Source organism: Tursiops truncatus, chromosome 10, assembly GCF_011762595.2.
Source record: "Tursiops truncatus isolate mTurTru1 chromosome 10, mTurTru1.mat.Y, whole genome shotgun sequence".
NCBI lineage: Eukaryota > Metazoa > Chordata > Mammalia > Artiodactyla > Delphinidae > Tursiops > Tursiops truncatus.
The window spans coordinates 79,067,050-79,088,881 of record NC_047043.1 but is presented as its reverse complement, the minus strand read 5'-3'; the positions used below and the strand labels follow the sequence as shown (position 1 = coordinate 79,088,881).

Here is a 21,832-nt window from a genome sequence, read left to right as displayed (position 1 = left end):
TCATTGATTCATTTGTTCACTAACTCAACAAATATTTATAGAACGAGGCACTGGGCTAGAAAGTAGAGGCGAACAGGTATGCAAAAAGTTAGACACCGCCCCTGCCTTGCTGGAATTCTGGCAGGGAGACAGCCATTAATAAAATAAAGACAAGAAGAGAAATAGTGAATTTAACTCTGCGTCATACACTGCCTAGTATGTGCCAGGAATGGTGTTGGGCTTAAGTCATCCTCAGTATTATGGCGACCACCATCTGCTCAGGATTGGGACCCGCATACAGCTCTTTACCAAAGAGCTGGTAAATATTTTATCTGATTTGACTCTCATACTGATTCCACATGACTGGTCTTAGAAGACGCCCAGTTTTTACAGGCACCCACAAGGGTTAAGTGACTTATCCAAAGTCAATGAGGCCCGTCAGCGGCAAAACCAGAACTTAACTGCTGTCTTCTGTCTCCAAAGCCCAGTGGGTTTTTTTTTCCACTCCTACAAAATGTTGCCTCTTCTGTGAGATGGCACTGCACAGCCCCGTGGAAAATACAGGCAGAAGGAATCCAGGCAGGACTCGCTGTCCTATTTTTAGGATAAACTCTGCCAAAACAATGCAGGCTGCAAAGAGAAGAGGCATCTAGCCAGCTGTCTCTGCTGAAGCACTGGTCTATCCCCAGGGCAGGATCTCTGATAGAGGCCCAGGGTCTGCCCAAGAGGCAGGGTGGATGGCTGAAGTGTGTGAAGCCTCCTGTCTCTTCCCCAAATCTCCCGGGCAGCCAGGGTCTGGTACCCGGGGGTTTTGTATTCAGGTACCACAGTGAGTCGATAAACGCAGTCTGGCCACAGAGCTTCCAGGAGGCTCAGACCAGGCTCATCACAATTACATTAAAGGACTCGAATAAACTGGAACTCCTGGGGAACCTTGTTTTCCTCCTGACTCATCTCCCAGCACTCACAGGAAGGATAGAAATTACCTCCTCAGAGCTATAAAAACGAATGCCAGTAAAATCCCCAGAGCTTTCTCGGTGCACCGGAACCCTGTCTTCAGACATCCAAGGAAGACAAAATCATGAACTAGCTGGGGTTTTCATTTAGCTTTATAAGACCAAGGCACATTCTGTTACTGTTCCTCAAGGTGTGCTCTGTGGAACACCTGTATTCACATCAACTTTATCAGGATAAGCGTTCAGTTGACTGGACCCCCGTTCCAGACTGGATGAATCAATACCTTAGAGCATGGGACCCAGGAAGCTTCATTTTAAACAAGCACTCCTGCTAATTCTTCAGTACAGTATAGCTTGAAAATAAATGACCGTTTTATACTGTATGTTTCCCTACCAGGGTGCCAGAATATACTGCAAATAAATCATCGGTTCTAACATTTGTCCCTCTAGGTCAGGGGTCCCCAACCCCCGAGCCGTGGACCGGTACCAGTCCGCAGCCTGTTAGGACCCGGGCCGCACAGCAGGAGGTGAGCAACGGGCAAGCGAGCGAAGCTTCATCTGCCGCTCCCCGTCCCTCCCCCTCGCTCTCCGTCGTCCCCGTCGCTCCCCCTCGCTCCCCCTCGCTCCCCGTCACTCCCCATCGCTCGCATTACCACCTGAGCCATCTCCCCCCTGCCCCCGCCTGACCATGGAAAAATTGTCTTCCACAAAACTGGTCCCTAGTGCCAAAAAGGTTGGGGACTGCTCCTCTAGGTCAAGGGTTCTCAACCTCCATACTGTCAACATTTGGGCCAGGTAGTTTCTGTTTGAGGGAGGGCGTTGTCCTGTGAATTAGATGATGGTTAGCACCATCCTACTAGATACCAGTAGTAACTCCACGCCAGTTGTGACAACTAAAGACGGCTCCAAATGTCAATAGAATGTCAATGACAAATGTCCCCTGGGGACAGAATCCTCTCCCTTACCCACTACTGAGAAACACTGCTCTAGGTAAGTGGTTTCCAACCCTGGCTGCACATTGGAGTCACTCAAGGATCTTTGTAAAACTTGGATTATTGGACTTTACCCCAAGAAAGTCTTATTTGTTTGATCTGGGGTGGAAGCTAGGCACCTATGTTTTTAAGGTTTCCCAAATAATTCTAATGTGGCAGAGTTGAGAACCACGGCTCTAGGTAGACACTTGGAGGCAAGGGTCCACATGTACGTTTGTGACTTCATGGAAGGTATAAACACTCAAGTCACATAGATGGGATTATTTGAGCACCTATGTATCATCAGGACCAGTCACCCAGATAGGACAACCTGAGCCACCTCTCCTGAAACTAAAAGACAACTTCAGCCAAATACATTATAAATTCCTCCCACTTCACCCCATATATAACCTAAGTCAGAGTTTAAAATAGACCTTTTCTTGATGGCTAGGAAAACAGAAAACCTCTTCTCTACTGGCTGGTAAAATATAGAGATATGACAGCTGGAAGAGCTGCAGTCATTCTGCCACCATCAGAGAAGTCAACCAAAAATGGAAAGGGCACTCAGAGGAGGGGAGCACCAAGAGAATCACAGAGAAACAAAGCTGTAACCTTGATCAAATGGTGCCTGCATTCCACCCTGTCATGTTATATTCAGTTACATGACAAGATAAATCATCTTTATTTATTTATTTATTTTTTTGCGGTACGCGGGCCTCTCACTGTTGTGGCCTCTCCCGTTGCGGAGCACAGGCTCCGGACGCACAGGCTCAGCGGCCATGGCTCACAGGCCCAGCCGCTCCGCGGCATGTGGGATCTTCCCGGACCGGGGCACGAACCCGCATCCCCTGCATCGGCAGGCGGACTCTCAACCACTGCGCCACCAGGGAAGCCCCATCTTTATTTTTTAAGTAAGCCAACTTGATGTGCGTTTTCTGTTACTTGCAACCAAAAGCATCCTAACTGATGTATCACTCCAAGCCAATATCCTCTTGCAACTATGGATGGTCCCCAACTTACAATGGTTTGACTTATGATTTCTCAACTTTAGGATGATGTGAAAGAAATACATACTCAATAGAAACTGTACATTAAATTTTGAATTTTGATCTTTTCCAGGCTAGCAATACGATACTGTCTTGTGATGTTGGACAGGGCAGCAAGCACAGCTCCAAGTCAGCCATGTGATCACAGAGTAAACAACCAATACACTTACAACCATTCTGTACCCTTAGAACCGTTCTATTTTTTACTTTCGGTACAGTATTCAGTAAATTACTTGAGATGCTCAACTCTTTATTATAAATTAGGCTTTATGTTAGATAATTTTGCCCAACTGTAGGGTAATGTAAGTGTTCTGAGCACTTTAAGGTAGGCTAGGCTAAGCTATAGTGTTCAGTAGGGTAGCTATATTGAATGCATTTCCAACATCCGCTATTCGTTTCATTAGCGCTGATGAAACGAAATTATTTTTAAGGCAGGAAAAGAAAAAAATTAACATAAAATTTTCTCTGTCTTTTGAGCCCCTACCCCTTCCCCTTTAGTATGCACTGTGCATCTGCATTATACATTAACTAGATCCCCTTAGAAGACACAGGAATGCCTACTGGCAAAAAAAAAAAAAAAAAAGCAATTTCTCCTGGGACCCACAAGGTAATTCCTTAGGAGATAACATTCCTTTCTCAATCCTGTAAGGGGTTATGATGACCAATTACTCCCCTTTGTGAACTATGTAAACTGTTAATATGTTACTTTGATGTATAACCCGTTATCTCAAAAACTTATATAACTGTGCTTTGTCCTCTAACAGGTAGAACAGTCCTCAGAGGTTTCTGAACGACTGTCTCCTGGCTTATAATCCTCAATTTGGCCTGAATCAAAATTTCCATTTCTTTCTTAGATTGACTATTTTTTAAATTTATTTTATTTATTTATTTTTGGCTGCGTTGGGCCTTCGTTGCTGTGCACGGGCTTTCTCTAGTTGCGGCAAGCGGGGGCTACTCTTCGTTGAGGTGCACGGGCTTCTCATGGTGGTGGCTTCTCTTGTTGCAGAGCATGGGCTCTAGGCGCGGCACGTGGCCACGTGGGCTCAGTAGTTGTCGCTCGGGGGCTCTAGAGCACAGGCTCAGTAGTTGTGGCGCACAGGCTTAGTTGCTCCGCGGCATGTGGGATCTTCCCAGACCAGGCTCGAACCTGTGTCCCATGCATTGGCAGGTGGACTCTTAACCACTGTGCCACCAGGGAAGTCCTAGATTGACTACTGATTAATTTTTTTTTTTTTTTTTTATGGTACTAGGGCCTGTCACCGTTGTGGCCTCTCCCGTTGCGGGGCACAGGCTCCGGACGTGCAGGCTCAGCGGTCATGGCTCACGGGCCCAGCCGCTTCGCGGCATGTGGGATCTTCCCGGACTGGGGCACGAACCCGTGTCCCCTGCATCGGCAGGCGGACTCTCAACCACTGCGCCACCAGGGAAGCCCCTGATTAATTTTTTTCATCAACAAGGCTTGCTACACAAAGAGTAGTCCTTGAACCAGAAGCCTCAATGTCACCTAGGAATTGTTAGCAATTCAGAATCTCAGGCTCCTCTCCAGATCTACTGAATCAGAAACTGCCTTGTAATAAGATCCCTGAGGAACTTGTATGAACATTAAAGTTTTAGAAGCCTGGGCTTAGATAACTGCTCTCTCAAGCCCTGGGCTAGATGATAAGAAGCCAAGGATAAGGAAAAAACAGACTTAGTTACTTGGCTTCGCTGACTTGATTAGATGCCCTGTTTTATACCTGCCAACACCTCAACTTCATCAGTTCATTCATTCTTTCACTCATTCAACAAACATGTATCTAGCACTACATTTAGGAGTTTAACAAAATTAGCAAAAATATTAAAAAGCGAGCAAAGAAGAAAGAAGAGGCAAACTCTGCCCTTTAAGAAGCTCCCTGTGTATTTGAGAAAACAAATATCGTAATCACACAGGTAAATGTTAAGGTGTTGATTACGTCTAAGCACTACCCTGGAGAGGTACTGTGGGGATTCCTCCCATGGGGGATATTTGATCTGATCAGGATGGTCAGGCAAGGCTGCCCTGAGGAGATAAGAAGGGCGGGTAGAGAAGGGTGGGACAGGTAAAGAGGAGAATGCTCAGGGCAGAAGGAAAGGACAATGCGTAAAGCCCTTCCAGGCAGGAAGAAGCAGGTGAACTCAACTAGTTGCCAGGAGAGAGGGAGCGTGGGATGCAGAGAGCTGACCTGGGAACTGGGGAGGGTCAAAATGAGCTCAGGCAGGTGACCAAGGGTCAGCCTCTTTAACACTTTAAAACCCACATTAAGGAGTTTTTCCCCCTAATCCTTAAACTAACAGAAAGCCACTGATGCATTTTGTTTTATTTTAATATTTATTTCACTTTGGTAAGAATACTTAACATGAGATCTACCCACTTAACACATTTGTACATGTACCTTATTGTTGACTCTAGGCTGACCATGTTGTACAGCACATCTCTAGAGGCTATCCACCCTCTTTAGCTGAAACTTAATGCCCATTTATTAGTAATTCCCCATTCCCCCCACTTCCAGCCCCTAGCAACCACCCTTCTACCCTCTGATGTTATAAATTTGACTATTTTAGATATCGCAAATAAGCAGAATCATTCGTCTTTCTGTTTCTGTTAACTGGCTTATTTCACTCACTGTAGTACCCTCAAGGTTCATCCATGTTGTTGCATATCGCAGAGTTTCCCGTTATCATAAGGTTTAATAGGATTCCGCTGTGTGTATATACCACATTTTCTTTATCCATTCATCTGTCAATGAACATTAGGTTGTTTCCACACCTTGGCTATTGTGAATACTGCTGTCTTGAACGTGGGAATGTTAATTTCTCTTTGAGACCCTGATTGCAATTTTTTGGGTTAAATACCCAGAGTTGGGATTGCAGGATCACAGAGTAGCTCTATTTTTTAATTTTTTGAGGAACCTCCACACTGTTTTCCATGGTAGGTGTATCAGTTTGCATTCCCACCAGCAGTGTGCAAGCCTTCCCATCCTCACCATATTCCTCGCCAACACTTGCTGTCTCTTTTGATAATAGCCATCCTGACAGGTGTGAGGTGATATCTCATTATGGTTTTGATTTGCATTTTCCCAATGATTAGTGACATTGAGCATCTGTTCGTATACCTGTTGGCCATTTGTATATCTTCTTTGAAAAAATGTCTCTTCAAGTCCGTAGCTCATTTAATCAGGTTTCTAGTTTTTTTGCTGTTGACTTGTAGGAGTTTCTTATATATTTTGGAGATTAATCCCCTATCAGATACGTGGTTTGCAAATACTTTCTCCCATCCCATAGGTTGCGATCACTCTGTTGATTGTTTCTTTTGCTGAGCAGGAAGTCACTGATGCATTTTAAATATAGTGCTTTCCCGCATAGCACAGTTTATCAACTGAGAATGTACACAGTCTGAGCCCTGTCCCAACATCTTTTGTCCGTGTCTTTCCCCCTCCTTTCCTTATCACCCAGCAGAGGAGACCAGCATAGCTTAGCATGTTCACACCACACTTGTTATTTGGAGCTGACAGACAGAATGGAGCCATGGGTCAGGCTGACTTGGATTAAATCCATTACTATATCTTCTTTGCTGCAAGGGCCACAGTGACAGTGGTCCTACTACAGATGACACCATCATTACAGCATGCTCAGCGCTCCACCACATACCCAGGCCCAAAGAAGGATGGACTAAATAACTGTTGGATGAATGGCCTAGCCCAGGTTCCTTCACCTCAGAAAGCCTCGGTTTCCTTGTCTGTAAAATACGATAATAATAGTACCCGCTTCCTAGTGTTGCCTTAGAGATATGACCATATAGTTACATAGCACAGCCAGACGTTCCCTCAACACACACACACAAGAGGTCCCAAAGGAAAGATAGTATGAGCTGCAGGTTTCCACCACCAGCTACCGCAATCACAGAGGGTCTATTAAATATTGTCCAAATAACTCCTGAATAATCCGGACGGTTTTGCAAGCGGATGGAGAGAAGGAAATGTTCTCATTTACTACTATCTCATAGTTTCTGATACTGTCTCAATTTCATCCTGTTAATTACTATTCTTCTAGGTGCCATATTATACATTTTTTCATAATTATGCATTTTTTAAGTTCATACTTTTGTTGTTCTCACAGCACAAAGCTACATTTTAATAAAGGCACCTTTGTACATCAAGTTCCTCTGGTTTGGAGATGTGGAGACAAGCCTTTATCACAGCCTAAACTTTGATCTCCTGGGCTGTTGAACTGATCTGTGAATGAGGAAGCTCTGAACCTTGAAAAGCCTCACGTTGGGTCATAGACTAGACACTCATCACCGATCGCTCCCTTCCCTCATCCTTCTCCTCCTACCCATGGAGCTCTGACATGTGCGAGCATGTGACCTTGGATAAATTACTTGTCCATGTCTCAGTTTCCTCAACAGTAAAGCAGGGCACAGAAGAATCATGGTAGAATGGTGAAGAGCTAGGTGAACCCCAGTTGGCCTGGGACAGTCCTGGTTTGTGTTTAATTATTCCAGTGTCAGTATAAAAGTATCCTGGCCCAGCTGATAAATTGCATAGTTATTTTATTAAAAGCATAGGCTTGGGGTTGAGCCAAGCAGGATCTGAATGACATTTTAGTCCCTTAGTGCCGTTAGCAAGTTACTTAACCTCTCTGTACCTCAGTTTATTTACCTGGAAAATGGCGATAAGGATATTGTTTCCCTTGGACTTTCCTGGTGGTGCAGTGGTTGAGAATCTGCCTGCCAATGCAGGGGACATGGGTTCGATCCCTGGTCCGGGAAGATCCCACAGGCCACGGAGCAACTAAGCCCATGTGCCACAACTACTGAGCCTGCACGCCACAACTACTGAAGCCCGAGCGCCTAGAGCCCGTGCTCCACAACAAGAGAAGCCACTGCAATGAGAAGCCCGCGCACCGCACCGAAGAGTAGCTCCCGCTCGCCGCAACTAGAGAAAGCCCGCACACAGCAATGAAGACCCAACACAGCCAAAAATAAGTAAAATAAAATAAATCAATTTATTTTAAAAAAAGAATATTATTTCCCTCAATGGTTATTATAAGAATAAATGAAAACAATATAGGAAAGAGCACCATGAACAGTAGCAATGACCACCCTCATCCTTCTCATTGGCGATTCTGTTTACTCAGGGCACTTTCAGTTTCAAGTGTGAGAAATACACCTCCAAGTAACATAAGCAGAAAAGAAAACTTAAACATAAAACTGCAATGTCCAGGGGATTTTCTACCTTCAGGTACTTCAGGGTTCAGGGGCTTCAGTGATGTCACCAGGAATCTATGATCTTCTTCCATCTTTCAGTTCTCTTTTCCTCTATGTTGGCGGCATCCACCAAAAGGCTCTCTACATGGTGGCAAAGGCAGCCGCTGAGCGCTCCAAATTTAGGCTTCAGAGTTCCTGATTTCAGAAGGAGAAAGATCCTTATTTCTCAGCATCCATACCAGTCCTTGGGAAAGGTCTCTGAGTGGCTCCAGCGGGGTCCTGTATCCACTTATCCCCATATAGAAGGAGATGGAGCAGGCTGATCGGCCAGGCTGGGTCACATGCCCCCGCATGGCAAAGGAAATGAGCACTCGTGATTAATGGCTCCATCAAGTAGAGGTGGGCAGAAAAAGTTGCCCAGAAGGAATGAAGGATAGACAAAAAAATAACAGATGTCTTTCACATATAGCCTTAAGAAATGATTATTAAACTACACTCAGTTCTCAGTGTTCCTATGTTCAGAGACTGGTCTCTGATACAGGCACACAGAATTTAGTTCAATTCATGAAGAGCCAAAAAGAAGAAAATAATGGATAATAAAAGAAAAAAAATTTTCAAAATGGAAGGAAGATACAAGAGACATAGCCCATAGCAGATGATGTATCTTTATAATGTGGTTGCCTGTACTGCTGTCTCTCCATTTTGCTCGGGCACATCCATTATCCTCAGGTCTCTGCCCAGCTCTGTGTTCTTGAGGCCCGCCTCTTAGGAGGGCCTCAGCCAGGTACCAGTGGGATTGGATTGGGGGAAGAAATAGGGGCTGGCATAATTGTTTCCCCCAGCTCAGTCTCTGCCTTGCCAAGATCCTGCCAGACTCAAGCTTTCTCCAGACTCTGTAATCACGTCCCTTCTCCTTGGCCTTTTGTAAAGGTTGTAACAGCTTCCCATGTTGCATCCTTGGGTGCTTCATCATGAACTATTGACTTAACCCTGCCCACTCCTCTCTACAAAGTGATTAAACTCAGTTCAACTCTCTTTGCTGAAACTCTTGAGTATGCCTTCTGTTTATAGCCAAGACCCTGACCCCTAGTTCGCCTATATTAGTTTTCTCTTTTCCCCCCATATTAAACAAATAATACATATCATTGTTAAAAAATGTGAAAATACAAAAAAGAAAAGAAAAAAATCATACCTTACCTTACCCCTAGATGTGATGATTACATAAATTTTGGGATATACCCTTCCAAAATTTATTTTTTGCATGTAAATACATATATACACATTTTTTTTACAAAAGTGGAATGATTATTCAGTTTTTAAATAGAAAGTTCTCAAAAGTGAAAAGTGTGTAAGAATAGTCTACCTTTCCTATTAAAACAGATCATAGGAAGCTAATGTTCTCAGATTAAATTTCAATCACACAAAACTTAACTTCATATTTGTAGAACATTATTATTACGATTATCATAACTTCACTTTTTTTTCCAGAACAATTACAAAATGATTATTTTCAGAGTTCTCACTTATAAAGTGACTTGACTTTCAAATTTTACTCAGGCTGGGAAAAATAAATGTGAGGAATATGTTTTAACTTAGCTGGTTTTCCGTGAATTTCTTCTCCGATCATAGAGGAGAAGGAAAAAAAGAGAACTGAAATGAGATGGCACATTTTCTAGTTTTGATTTCCATCTGGAGGGGTTATATTTAGCTCAAAATGAGGATATAACATTCTCCCTAGGTACCTCACTTTCAAAGAATTAAAAAAAAATGCCAAATGATGATGAGTATTTTAAAAAACACAAGTTATGTCTCGCATAATCTGAATGGAATGCTGATTCAGCAATGCCTGTCAAACAAGGCAAAAGGATTTGGGACTTTGTATCTTGCCAAGAACTGTTTTATAACTGGATGCCCAGGCATGGCTGAAACTATTCGAAAAGTTCTCACCAGTTGGTACTTTAACAAAAGTAATAAATATGAAGTCCACTTTGGAACCTGATGTGGTCAGCAATGAACTGAACTATTTGTCTCCCCACCCCCAACCAAACTCATATGTTGAAATCCTAATCCTCAATGTGATGGTATTAGTTGGGGGAGGGAGAGCTTTGGGAAGGTAATTAGTTCCTGAAGTTGGAGCCCTCATGAATGGGATTAGTGCCCTTATAAAAGCGACCTGAGACAGCTCTCGCACCCTCTTTCCACCATGTGAGGATACAATAAGTCCAGTTTGCAACCCGTAAGAGGGTTTTCACCAAAACCCAATTATGCTGGCACCCTGATCCCTCACTCCCAGACTCCCAGCCTCCAGAACTATGAGAAATAAATGTTTGTTGTTTACGCCACCCAGTCTATGGTAGTTTGTTATAGCAGCTTCAAATGACCAAGACAGTGTCCTTTAAAATGAATATGGCCACATTTATCGGTCCAAGTTATTCAGAGTGATCTAAAATAACAAAGTGTTTATCTACCAAAAAGAACTGGGCAACATTTACTCATGCAAAACTTGTGAAGCATTTATACTCCCACTCAATCATTTCTGTGATCTGATAGCTTCATTTTCTCCTCTTAGATGATATTCACTGCTCTTCTCTCAGCTTTTCTAATACTTCTTAGGGGAGACATGGCAAATATAGATTTTTTTTCCCCCAGTCGCCAGCCCCTTTAACTCAGTTTTTTAAACCATTGATTTTACAGTAATTCCTAAAAGATTCCTTCTGTACTGCATCACCTCTCTGACTCACCCACCCCTGCCCTCATGGCTCCAGAAAATTCTTGGCTTGGGCGTAAACCCTGCTTCTTGGGCTGGGGCTTCCCCAGTTGCAGAAGGAACGGCAAGGTCAACCAAACGTCTCTTTCACCCATATAGTCCTTGTAAATGTTGTCTGGAGTCATGTTCTCTACATTTTTTCCAGTTCTCGGAACTTTATGAGTATTGAGCTTTTGAAAGCATGCTGAGAGAAGCGAAGAGATACAGAAGCCCTCAGCAGTGACGTCAATGCAGTGTCTACTTCCATTTAACTGTGTCTGGTAGTGTGTACGAGAGTCTGCACAAAAATCACTCTGTGCTCTTGGCCTCAGTTGAGCCGCCTTTACTTCCAGGACTCTGCTCTTAGAAACCCACATTCAAAAAATAAAAAAGAAACCCACATTCTTAGTCCATCTCAGAAAACAGTCTTCGGCCCTGGTTGGCATTATGTATGCTTCTTATCATCTATTTGCATCAAATTGTCTTCCACACACACCACATCCTGCCACCCCTCAGCTCAGCACGCCTGCAGATCCTACGCGTTCTCTGTGAAGCAGAACACACTTTACACATTTAGCAAAATCTGGGGCCTCCCGGGAAGGACCTGGGGAACACCAAGCGTACCGTTTCCTGCTCATGGAGAACCATGGGTCCAGAGCCTCAAGTTACCTGGACAGCTTCAGTGGCTTCATTCCAAAGAACAGGCCCCACTTTTTACTAAGATTGTAAGAGCTTGGGGGCCTTCTTCAAGGAGCCTACTGGTAGAAATCATACTCCAACACAGGCTGACATCACCAGGCTCCAGCCACAGTGGCCTCCTTTTGTTGTTTTGGTTCCTTAACTACACCAAGAGCATTCACGCCTTGGGGGCTTTGTTCAGTCTGTTCCCTCTGCCTGGATACTCTGCCCCTAGATCTTGATAAGCTGCTGCTTTTTCATCATCCAGGTCTCAGCTTGAACATGACCTTCTCAGAGAGGACTTTTCCCACCACCTATCCAAAATAGCTCATGCATTCCCGGTTGTTCTCCATCATGTGACCCCATTTTGTGTACTTGTGGGTGCTCAACAGCTGAAATTACCATATTTATGGGTTTTTTGTCAGGGCTGGCTTCAGAGTGAGTGATATGTGAAGTCTCTTGGAATCCCGTGCTTAGAAGTGTCCTCCATGTGGTTTAATGCTCTGCTGTTGCCATCTTGAAATTCTTAATAATTTTTTTCCAAGGAGATCTTCATTTTCATTTTATAGCACAAGTTATGCACCTCTCTGGCTTACTGTTTATTATCTCTTTGCTAGTAGGGTACAAGCCCCAGGAGAGCAGGGACTTTATCTTTTAGGTGCAATATTGTGTTGTCAGCACTTAGAACACTACAGGGAATAGTGTAGCTGCTCAATAAACAGTTGTTAAGTTAAACAGAGGATTATTATGTGACCCAGCAATTTCACTACTAGGTATATACCCCAAAGAACCGAAAACAGATGTTCAAGCAAATACTTGTATAAAACTGTTACAGTGGCACTATTCACAGTAACTAAAAGGTGGAAACAACCCACATGTCCATCAGCTGTTGAATGGATAAACAAAATATGCTATTATCCATACAACAGAATATTATTCAGCCAGGAAAAAGAATGAAGTACTGATACATGCTATGACACGGATGAATGTTTTCCTTGGCAAAACATGTTAAGTTAAAGAAATCAGATACAAAAGGTCACATATTTACAATTCCGTCTTGTGAAATATCCAGAAACAGTAAATCTGTAGGGATAGGAAGCAGATTGGTGGCTGCCAGAGCTAGAGAGGGCAGGGGAGGGAGGGGAGATGGAGAGTAAATGTTTAATGAGTATGGGATTTTACATATTTTGGTGTAATAACAATGGGTGGAACTGGACAGAGATGGTGGTTGCACAACATTATGAATGTACTAAATGCTACAGAACTGTTCGCTTTAAAATGGTTGATTTTGTTTTAAAATGATTAACTTTATATTATATGAATTTTACCTCAATTTTTTTTTTTTTTTTTTCCGGTACGCGGGCCTCTCACTGCCGCGGCCTCTCCCGCTGCGGAGCACAGGCTCCGGACACGCAGGCTCAGCAGCCACAGCCCACGGGCCCGGCCGCTCCGCAGCACGCGGGATCTTCCCGGACCGGGGCGCGAACCCACCCCCCGCATCGGCAGGCGGACTCTCAACCACTGCGCCACCATGGAAGCCCTACCTCAATCTTTAAAAAAGAAAACTGAAAAAAATATTTGTTGAATGAATACATATTTATAGAACTTGTGTCGGAACTCTTTCCACAACTAAGTACAGAGTATTCTTAATTCAGCCTAGGGCTTCAACAATTTCAGTCCAAAGCTTTTGAGTCTGCATGAAGATAAGGACACGTTCACACCACTATCTGGAAAAGCACTTCAAACATTTGCTTCCATCAAGATGACATCAGACATTGTTATCATCATGATGCCAACACTTTATTACTTTTTTTGGTGGTTATTTTTGATGGTTGGTCTTATTTTTATTTTTAAAAATTTTTGTAAAAGAATTTTTAAAGATAATTGTAAATGCATATGCCATTGTAAAAAAAAATATGCAGAGAGGTCCTGTGTTCTTCCCCAGTTTCCCCCAATGGTAACATCGTGCAAAATTACAGAGTAATATCACAACCAGGAAACTGACATTTATACAATCCATCTACCTCATTCAGATTCAGTGGTTTTATACGTACTCATTTGTGTGTGTGTGTCCTGTTTCTATACTGAAGTGTAACAATAGTTCCTTTTAGTATTATTATAGTCTTTGGATGGGTAAGACATTCCAGAGAGATTGTGGCACCACCAGAATAACCACAAGTAAATGGTCCCAAGTACAAGTTAAAAGAAAGAAATATTTCTAAAGTAGTAACAGGGGCTTAGCAGTCTGGAACCTGTTAGTTCAGCGATGCCTTATTTACATTCACTTGACCCTTTCAGCACCAGGATTCTCAGAAGGGCTGCTGCACATTTTGGTTAATTCAACAGACCGAGGGATGAGGTATCGTAAGATGTTCTTTCATTTGAGAAAATGGGAAACTTAAAAGCTGGCAAACACTGAGTGGTAGCATAGAAAAGATGAAATAAGGAGGATTGTTTTTACTTAGGAGGATGTTCCATTCTACATTTCATTGGTTAAAGGACTAGACATCTCTTCTGCCTAGTCGACATCCCTCCCACCATCACCTGCTAATAGCATGTAGATTTTCCCCTGAGGGGCCACTCACCTCCTCTCCTAGTCTAGTTGTTTTGGTGGTGCTACACACAAACCACATTTTCTCCTCCCCACTGCCCCCAAGGCTCGGTAGAAGGACTCCATCAAAACATTCTACTCTTCTGGACACAATGATTGGTTCAGAAAATGCACGTATCCAAAACTGGTCAAAGAGATGTAATCCATGATCTTTTCCTTGGGTTTGGAAAGAATCTCTTTGCATTGGGTTTGAAGGTGTTAATACACAGGCATGGAGCATCAGTGGACACCAGCAGTGGCATCATGCTGGAAATGAAGCCAACATGGACGGGAGCAGAATTGAGAGCCCTACCTGAGTGTCTAGAACCAGCAATACCTGAAGGTCTGAACTTCTTAGTTACATGAACTAATAAGATAATAAATTACCTTCTTGTGTGTACTTAAATTTTTTTGAGTCTTTTTTGTTTTCTTTCTTTTTTGGTCACTTGCAACTCAGTGAGAAGGATCAAAGCAAATAACACTTGTTAGGCTAAGCTTGGGGCCATAAATCCTTAAGCTAATTTACTATTTGTACTCTCATCATTCAACAATTCCCTTATCTTCTCATCTGTCTGCATTAGTGCCTGCAATAATTTGCCTGACCCAGGCTTTGGTTCTCCGTGTAAAAAGAAGTAGCTCAAGTAGAGTGAATGAATGGCGCTGAGAGAACAATAGTGCTTCTGACCCTACAAATGTCATCTTTTAAATAGGTTATGCATGTGTAATGCTGCAGCTGACCATCTGCACTGATTATTTAAGTTCTGTAATGAAGTGGTCGGGGGCCCTCATTGTTTATTTACGTGATGCAGTCAGCCACTCTCTAAAACCTAATTCAATCTTCAGTTACTGTTTTGTAGGTTAGGAGCTCTAATGACTGCAAAAGAAATGTTTGCTGCTTCAGATGGTGCTATTAAAAGAGAATTGTTCCCAAAGAAATTCTTATCTCCTGATGGGGGGAGCTAAATCACTATAAATTATGGAAAAAGGAATTGCAATGTGTCTTGCTTTCTCTTTATGGGAGGCACTGTTTTATCACAACTGTCAAGGAGAGCGCGCACCTATTTTGAAAAGCTTTTTACAGCTTCGAATTAAGCCCAAATGGAGAAATAAGAGGCTGCACAATTAGAGCAGCTGACTGTAGTTCTGCTTTGCAAGGCAAAGGCAGAGTTTCACCATTACTTTCTTATTCACAAATGGCACCAGCGAGGGGGCAGGCCGGGTCAAGGCTGTGGAAAAGCCGAGAAAAGCAAGAGCAAAATACAGTTAAGAGAAACAACCGAAGAGATCACCAGAGACCTGGCAGGAGAATAATAAGAATCTTGAAAAGAAAAGGGGAGACCTTTAGAATTTCATTACACTGGGGAGGAGGGGAGAGGGGGTGTGTGGATTCTCATTTGTTTCAACCGAATAAGCACAATCAATCAATCCATCAATGTTGATGTAAACTTTGATCTTATAAAAATTGCATAAAGGGTGGCTGTTTCTCATCTGTCCATCACAGGGGATTTCAAAGGACTCCGCGCCTCTGTAGTCACTGCTCACATTGATCACACAGTGAATGTGTTCGGTGAGACCAGCAGAGGGAGCGCAAGATTAATGGGTGGTTCCAAGAGTCACCAAGGCAACCATCTGCCTCATTCTGGACCTCCCAATCCAGTTTGCGCAGGTGAAGCTCTGTCTCCCATGCCTCCTTTCCTAGCTCCCTCCATCCCTCCATCTCCTTCTCTTTCCCTGCCCCCCCAACAGCCCTGCCCTGCCACCCAAACTGTCTGACTGGTCATCTGGGAACATTCTACCCAAGAGTCCACAGGTTGACATTCTGTCGGCAGATCTCACGATGGATGAGAAAGGAAGGCCCCACTGTGAGGCAAACATTAAAAATCGTGCTGAACGAAAGAATTCTCAACGCCAAGTAGAAGGCTTAGGATCTGATGTTAAGAGAATATAACAGGTGCAAAACTATGTATATACTAGTAAAACAGGAGGGAAGGGGGCAGGGAACAACCTTTGAAAGAATGACATAGCCCGAGGACATGACATAAATGGATTAGAACCAAATGGGTCCAAGATGGTGGACAAGTCGACTTCCACTAGACCTTGAGCCTCAGTATACACTCATTGTAACACATCAGCAAGCTAAATGACACACCCGCAGGCACCGTGACAGTTCTAAGGACCGCAAGGATCAAAGAGTGGGCGGTGGCCCAATTCCTGGAAATCCCCGCCCCTTCCTGAAATAGCTGGAATACTCCTCCCACTCATTAGCCTATGAAATTACCCACTCCTATAAATAATGGCAACCCCATACCCTGGTGCCTTTCTCACCTTCTGAGATCGCCCACACTCTGTCTGTGGAGTGTGTTTCTCTCTAAATAAATCCACTTCTTACCTATCACTTTGTCTCTCGTTGAATTGTTTCTGCCATGAGACATCAAGAACCTGAGCTTCATTAAGTCCTGAAATCAGGTGTGTGATCTCAGTTGGAGGACTGTGGGTTCTGTCTGGGTTTGAGTCCCAGCCGCATGGGTTCAAGTCCCAATCTGAGGTGCACGGTTTCAGTAGTACCTCAAGTATCTAAAGTTTTTTCTTTTTTAAAAATTATAGATACAAATGGAAGTTTGACAAATTAAGAGTGGTTGGGGCTTCCCTGGTGGAGCAGTGGTTAAGACTCCACCTGCCGATTCAGGGGACACGGGTTCGTGCCCCGGTCCGGGAAGATCCCACATGCCTCGGAGCGGCTGGGCCCGTGAGCCATGGCCGCTGAGCCTGCGCGTCCGGAGCCTGTGCTCCGCAACGGGAGAAGCCGCAGCAGTGAGAGGCCTGCGTACCACAAAAAAAAAAAAAAAAAAAAAAAAGAGTGGTTGACTTTGAGTTGTGATGTGTGTATAGGGAGGTGGGATTTGAGGGAGGTCTTTTTTTCTTGCTTTATTATCTTTTCCTATATTTCAAATGTATATTCTGCGTGCAACATATACAGTGTATACATTGACCATATACAGCTTTGATAATCACGGGTTAAAACGAAAGATTGGAAATGCTTGTATTTCATGTGTTCATATGGAATACTCTCTGCTTTATAATAACATAGGAGGTCATGTGACCATACTAAGTAGCACCACAGAAGGAAAGAAGAAAATAAGCTCTAACTGAGTCCTATGTGCTAAGGAATGTGTGAGAAGCTGAAGGATAAAAAAGATAAACTAGGTATATACCCTGTGACCTTCGGAAGCTTATTGTCCCCTGTGTCATCTTGCTTCCTGTCACAATGACTCTGTGAGGTAGATAGTAGTATTCTCAATTTGATGGGTAGGTTCCTATTGGTAAGTGACCCAAGGCCACTTAACTCATACAAAACTGACTGCAATAGTCTTGGATTTTCACCTCCAAAGACTCTCCTACATCCTAAATTTGAAGCCTCATAGGAATCATAGTTTTTGCCATCTCCTAACTCATAACTATTATCTTCACCTACTTTTAATAGCAATCTATTTTAAAAGAAGCTTTATACTACTAATGTAAATGCGAAACAGAATGATTTTCCATAAGTAAAAGATAACCATTAAATAAGCACAATGAAAACAAACAAAAAGAATGTCGAAGAATTACTACTGACCCTGTTGGGGAAGCTCTGAGGCTCTCTCTTTGTTGTAAGGAGAGTAGCAAGAATGAGAGAGATGTTGAAGGCACACAGCCACCTCCCTGAGGCTTTCTTCTTGACATAATCAGAAGGCCTGAGCAGGCACTGAGTGGGAGTAGCTATGTATGCAATTGAATGCATACCTTAAATGAGACCAACTGAGGCTTTGAGAAATATGGTATTATTTGATGGAAAGCCAAGAAAAATATCTCCGCCAAAGCAGAACAGAGAAACCTAGCAGTTAGAAAGACAAAGCTGAAGTCTGAGACTATATAAATCAAATTTAACTACTATGAATCTCAAGATTACAGGAGTTTTGTTGTTGTTGTTGTTGTTTTGGATAAAAAGTAATTGCTTTGAATATCAGCATCAACTGGAACATTAAGCTAAAAGCAGTCTTTTAAAGAATAAAATCTATTTCTCAGTAAGAAGGCAGTGCTAAGAGACAGAACAAAACAATAGGGCTTCCCTGGTGGCGCAGTGGTTGAGAGTCTGCCTGCCAATGCAGGGGACATGGGTTCGTGCCCCAGTCCGGGAGATCCCACATGCCGCGGAGCGGCTGGGCCCGTGAGCCATGGCCGCTGAGCCTGCGCGTCCGGAGCCTCCGCTCCGCAACCGGAGAGGCCGCAACAATGAGAGGCCCGCGTACCGCAAAAAAAAAAAAAACAAAAACAATAGTTAAGGAACTGAATGGACATGGATTCAAATCCAGCTGAGCAATTTATTACCTGTACATAATACCGTGAGTTTCTGTGAGCCTCACTGTCTTTATTTATAAGCCTAGGGAGAGGGATAAGGGGCTTTCTATGACGCAACGGACATTTGTACATCTTAGGTTAATTTTCCCCAAAAGGTAAAAGCATGATTCTCATACAGATATGAAAGGAATACCTCGTAAATATTTTATTTACCTTATTATCAGTGAAATGTGACAACCCATTCAAAGGAGAAGTCAAAGAGAGGAGACATGTATAGATGGGAATGCTAAAATAAATTTACAAATGGACACAAAGCTGTCTTCTTCCACACACCGGGAGAGGAAAATCAGTTGACTATCCACAGGACAGAATTTCTTTGCTTGTCTGTGGACAAGAATTCTTTCCATTACTACAGTTTTCTCATCAACTTCTAAATTGTTCTGGTCAATTAAAACAGTTTTCAAGTGGACTTTTATCTCAACAGACTTGTAAAATAGCTTAGTCACAGACAAAAATATATATTCCTATAGGGGTGTATGATCCCCAGAGACGCCAGTATTCTTCTAAAAGACTATCCAATCATCCCTTTTTTTAATTCCAAAGTCTTAAATTTTTCCTTACACTTTTGTCAAGACCTGATCTGCAGAAGTTCACATCACTTTTGAAAATAGCAGATTTATGATACAAAATAGATGAAGTCGGGGGGAAAAATATTGTTCACCTTTAAAATATCACCAGTGTTAATGATTCTGTAGTAATCATCTAACTGATGGGAAAGATGGAACAGGAAAGGCTCCTTCCAAGTCTAAAATTTTAGGGCCCTATCATCTAGTAGTTTACAATGTTTACTTGTATTTTACAAAAGCTAAGTTTCGAAAAGGTTGGGAGTAAATTGAAAATCAACCTGATGCAGCCACTGTGGAAAAGAGGGAGGTTTCTCCTAAAACTAAAAATAGAACTACCATATGACCCAACAGTTCCACTCCTGGAATATACCCCAAAAAAACAAAAGCACTAATTTGAAAAGTTACATGCACCCCCAATGTTCATAGAAGCATTATTTACAATTGCCACGATATAGAAGCAACTTAAGTGTTCAACAACAAATGAATGGATAAGGAAGATGTGGTATATGAATACAATGGACTATTACTCAGACATAAAAAAACCCCAAAATTTTGCCATTTGCAACAACATGGATGGATTTGGACGGCATTATGCTAAGTAATATAAGTCAGACAGAGAAAGACAAATACTGTATGATATCACTTATATGTGGAATCTAAAAAAATACAACAAACTAGTGAATATAACAAAAAAGAAACAGACTCACATATGTAGAGAACAAACTAGTGGTTACCAGTGGGGAGAGGGAGGGAGGGGAAATTTAGGGCCAAGGGGAGTGGGAGGTACAAACTATTGGATCCAAGGCTACAAGGATGTATTGTACAACATGGGCAATATAGCCAATGTTTTGTAATAACTATAAATGGAGTGGAACCTTTAAAAATTGTATTTTTAAAAAAGATGATAGGGCTTCCCTGGTGGCGCAGTGGTTGAGAGTCCGCCTGCCGATGCAGGGGACACGGGTTCGTGCCCCGGTCCGGGAAGATCCCACATGCCGCGGAGCGGCTAGGCCCGTGAGCCATGGCCGCTGAGCCTGCGCGTCCGGAGCCTGTGCTCTGCAACGGGAGAGGCCACAACAGTGAGAGGCCCGCATACCGCAAAAAAAAAAAAAAAAAAAAAAGATGATAAACACTTAAGTGTAGTATGTCATCAAATTCACCTTAAAAAAAGAAAGAAAAGCAACCCGAAATAAAAATAATTGCTGAAATTAAAATGTAAGTCAAGAAAAACAATAAGAGTTAACAAATTCCCCGGTGGCACAGTGGTTAAGAATCCGCCTGCCAATACAGGGGACACGGATTTGAGCCCTGGTCCGGGCAGATGCCACAGGCCACGGAGCAACTAAGCCAGTGCACCACAACTACGGAGCCCGAGTGCCACAACTACTGAAGCCGGCGCGCCTAGAGCCCATGCTCCACAACAAGAGAAGCCACCGCAACGAGAAGCCCACGCACCGCAACGAAGAGTAACCCCCGCTGGCTGCAACTAGAGAAAGCCCTCACGCAGCAACAAAGACCCAATGCAGCCAAAAATAAATAAATAAATAATTTTTTTAAAATAAATAAATAAATAAATAATAAGAGTTAATACTAGAAAACCAAAATAAAAACAACTTTCAGTAAAATTTGAATTATATAATCCCAGGCTTTTCCTTATTTAAGAAATACTGACAAAGAATGACACTATCAAAGATGAAGGATGACAAAAGCTCTAACTCAGTGTCCTGGTCATTACAGAAATTTATGGTAAAACAATTTCCAAGACTTTCTTCAAAGTGACCTACATAATGATTTTTAACTCATTCCTTTGCAACTTCTTAAGCACTGTTTCAATAACAAAGAGTATCATTTTATACAGGAAAAAAGGTAACTCAAGCTGCATTGTCTAAGCAATTAAGGTGGCTTGTGAGCAGTTGGAAGCTGATTTCTTAATTTCGTTAATTTCTTAATTTTACTGTGAACTCAGATTTCCCAGGAAGCTCTGTAAGTCTTACTGTTTTGCCACTGCCCCCAAATGGGCTGATTCCTATGGTCAGTGCAGCGGCAGTTCCCAGCGACGGATCAACAATTCAGTAATTCTCTCTTAGACATTTAAACCACCCAAGTCCTCAAATAAATTTAGTGAACAAAGCAAAGGAGTCCAAGTGACATTTCCTTCTATTCACAAAAACTTCAACTTTTATGTTCAGTAATTAATGGCACTGTTTAACCAGGAATGACATTACAAAACGGGAGCAGTTGTTATTTACCATCGCCGTGTAATAAAGTGTCAAAGGTTATCACAACAGGATATCTGTGTTTAAATGGAAAGAGATAAAGAGACAAAGTCAAGCTAGTTTTCCCTGCTTTGTTTTCCAACTGGAGGGAAGTCTGCTAAAATAGACTTCTAAATACCTACAGCTGCCGTCTCAGCACCAATGGCAATTCTGATGTCCTTGCCCTTCTCTCCTTCCCATTGGGGGTGATAAAAGCGAATATTAGAATATAGCAATTCTGACTGAGTGCCTGCAATGTGCACTATGTTGCTGGCATCCTCTCATGATCTGTATGGAATATGCATTTTCATTCCCATCTTATAGAAGGAGGGTAGGTTGGTTCTAGAAACAGTAATGGAAACAGTGACAGTGAGCCTGTGCCGATGGTGGTTTGGGAGCGTGGACATCATCATGCCTTCACTTTGA

The 21,832-nt window shown here is 42.8% G+C and overlaps 1 long non-coding RNA gene across 20 annotated transcripts in view; it reads right to left on the bottom strand.

Annotated features, from left to right (window-relative positions):
* Window positions 1-21,832, bottom strand: part of LOC117313967 (uncharacterized) — a 175,483-nt gene that overhangs the window by 63,773 nt on the left and 89,878 nt on the right. For 14 of the 20 annotated variants that reach the window (XR_012323872.1, XR_012323862.1, XR_012323875.1 and 11 more), the window contains one exon: window positions 8,205-8,371. The exons of the other annotated variants lie outside the window; for them this stretch is intronic. This is a non-coding gene — a long non-coding RNA (uncharacterized lncRNA). The remainder of the gene's footprint in view (window positions 1-8,204; window positions 8,372-21,832) is intronic. 20 annotated transcript variants of the gene reach the window in all.